We start from the raw sequence: 3,189 nt of genomic DNA on the forward strand, positions 1-3,189 counted from the left end.
GGTATGGTTTAATTGATTAGGTATAGCTCATTCCTATAATTTGGTCTTATTGATTATGCATCTGTCATATACCATTGACCTATAATTTTGACAGATCATGACCTATAATTCAGTATGACCTATAATTTGGTTATTTACCTTAGGATAGATCATGACATATCATTCATATAATTTGATCATTTATTATGACATATAATTCAGTATGACCTATAATTCAAATCATGACAAGACATTTCTATAATTTTGACATGTAACTATAATATAATATGACCTATAATTTTTACATAACATTAACCATAATATTGACATTAGGTGGACATAAACCATAACTTTTGCCTAACATTTCAAAATTTTATAACTTCTGCATAACATTTCAACACAGTAGTACATTACATCTCAAAATATAAAAATAGCAGTACGTTACATCTCCTTACATATCCAAGACATTAAAGTCAATACATATCAAAATACAAATTGTTCCATTATTACAATGCGTAAATATTGTTCAAAATATGACACAACAGAAAGCTTCTTGTTTGCATCTTCAATGAGTAAGCCCCTTGCAAATATCTTCCCAAGTGTTTGACATCCTACAACCAACATTAACTTCTTCCATGGTTTCCTCTTCAACGATCACCAAAGGATCATCAAGTTTTTTACCAAGGCCAAAAATACTCATTATTCTTAGGGACCTTAACTTGTCACTCACTACGCCAAATTTGGCTTTTAGCAGCACCCCTACGAAAGCGCTTTTAGGAAAAGCGCTGGCATAGGCTTCGCTAAAGACAAAATTAAAAAACACGCTAAAAAAGCGCTCTAATAGTGGGGGGGTATGAAAGCGCTTTTAAGAAGCGCTCTGGTAGGGGGGGGGTTATGAGAGCGCTTTTCAAAAGCGCTCTGGTAGGTGGGGGGTACGAAAGCGCTTTACAAAAGCGCTCTGGTAGGTGGGGGGAACGTGGGGGGAACGAAAGCGCTTTTCAAAAGCGCTCTGGTAGGGGTGTTTAATGAGAGCGCTTTTTGTCAAAAGCGCTGGTATAGACCAGGCTATGAGAGCGCTTTTCAGAAGCGCTTTAGTAGCCTTTATTACTAAAAATTAAAAACCAAAACACGCGTTACTGTTTCTCATTTCTCTCTTTCGTTTTCTGCAGAACCCTTCCGTCCACCACTGTTCTTCATCCACAAACCCTCACTGCACGCGAAACCCTTCCGTCCACCACCATCGGCAACCACCGTCGGCGTCCCTCCGTCGGCTTCTCCTCCGTCACTCGTTTTATCCACCGCCGGTGAGTTTTAGGTTTAATTTTCAGTGAAAATTTTATTTGGTATCAAAGATTGAACTTCTGCCTGCAACTTGTTTGATGAAATGCCTGAAAGAAATGATTTGAGTTGATAATTGATGAAATGCCACAATCCTTAGTAGGTATTTTTAAATTCTAAGTTGATTTACTTCCGCTTTTCATGATTCAAAAATCCATGGTTTTTTGGCTGTAGTGTTGATAAAATTCTGAAGTTACTGAATACAAAATAGACTTGCCACTGTTTATCACAAAATTTTGGCATTTCATCAAACAATAGTAACATAGTACGGCTAAACTTGCACCATGAGTATCACAAAATTTTGGCATTTCATCAAACAATAGTATCACAAGTGTAGCTTATTAATGTATTAGAATGAGACTTTTCTATTAGAATTGAGTTAACCAAATCTTTGTGCCATCTTCAAATCTTTGTCTCTGGTTTCTACTTTAAAATATATATTATATACTTTTATTTATATATAATAACTCTATGATATATATGTTGTGTGTGTATGAGATTGAGAGTGATGGTATATATATATTGTACAATAAATTGGCTTGTTCAAGGATGCCAAGTACTGTAAAGTATGAGAATGTAAAGAATGAAACAAGAGTGAGTTAATGTATATAGACAAGGATGATTCATAAGGTTTGCTTTTGAGCAAAAAGTTTTATAGCTTCGTGTTAGTAGTGGTGTATTTAATTAACTGCATCGTGTGTCTTGTGTTAGTAGTGTTAGTAGTGGTGTATTTAATTAACTGCATCATGAGCTATTCACCCATTCTTATTATAATCATACATTGAATTGAATTTCTTGTATAGGTCTGACTGGATTGATAACTTTGGATCTCTTTGGAGCTCGTATCATTGACTCTGGTACTACATATTTAGGAGTATGTACACACATCAAACTATTGTTGATTTCCTTTGTTCAATCTATTTTGTCTTGGTGGTTACTAACTTTGTGAATTTGCTATAGGGGTAACTTGTGTATAGTGAAAGTTTGATCGTTTCCCAGCCTAGTTCGACGTTTGGCGTTTTCTTGAGTTCGGTAACATCCGAGGTAAATTTCTTTCTCAAATTACTGGTATTATGATGAATTTGTCTGAAATTGTGTGATTATATATGTTACGTTTTATTGCTTCGGATTCATTCCGTTTATACTTTGCGTTTTGACAGAAACACATTAGTTTTATGTGTTTAGAGAGTTAATATAGGAGGTACTTACTAACTTTGTGAATTGAATTCGCCATAGGGGTTACTTGTGAAGAGTGGAAGTTTGACCGTTGTTGTTTAGCTTAATTAAGACATGGATAAGACATGGATGAATTCAAACCGATTGTCGAAAGAGTACGAGAAAGGGGTATGGGAATTTGTTGAGTTTGCGGTTGCGAACTCCAAAGACCCGCTTCGAATGCCGTGTCCTTGCTTGGGTTGCTGTTATGCCGGGGGTAAGGTTGACGGGAATCAGTTGGGATCTCATTTACTACGGTTTGGAATTGATAGAAGTTATACATGTTGGACAATGCATGGTGAGAAAAGTACCGGGAATGCTGGGTCGAGGTGTAATAGGAAGTATGCTTCAAACGACGATTGCACAGACACATACGATTGTGATCGAGTCGAAGAGATTGCAGAAGCGCTGGAAGAAGATCTAGCGGATTGTCCCAAAATGTTTGAGAGGTTGGTAAGCGATGCAGAGAAACCGTTGTATGATGGTTGTTCAAAATTCACAAGATTGTCTGCGGTGTTAAAGTTGTACAACTTAAAAAAGCGCTCTCATAGGGGGGCCTACCAGAGCGCTTTCCAAAAGCGCTTTTGTATGCTGCGTAATTTTTTAATTTTTTTTGCTTTTTTACTGGTCTTTGCCAGCGCTTTTACTAAGAAGCGC

At 36.7% G+C, this 3,189-nt stretch overlaps 1 long non-coding RNA gene across 1 annotated transcript; it reads left to right on the forward strand.

Annotated features, from left to right (window-relative positions):
* Positions 1-969: 969 nt before the first annotated feature.
* On the forward strand, positions 970-2,733 carry LOC131638304 (uncharacterized). The gene is made up of 4 exons (XR_009294634.1): positions 970-1,283; positions 2,121-2,191; positions 2,278-2,361; positions 2,554-2,733. It is a non-coding gene; the product is annotated as an uncharacterized LOC131638304 (long non-coding RNA).
* Positions 2,734-3,189: the final 456 nt, after the last annotated feature.

This window comes from Vicia villosa, unplaced genomic scaffold, assembly GCF_029867415.1.
Source record: "Vicia villosa cultivar HV-30 ecotype Madison, WI unplaced genomic scaffold, Vvil1.0 ctg.002258F_1_1, whole genome shotgun sequence".
Taxonomy (NCBI): domain Eukaryota; kingdom Viridiplantae; phylum Streptophyta; class Magnoliopsida; order Fabales; family Fabaceae; genus Vicia; species Vicia villosa.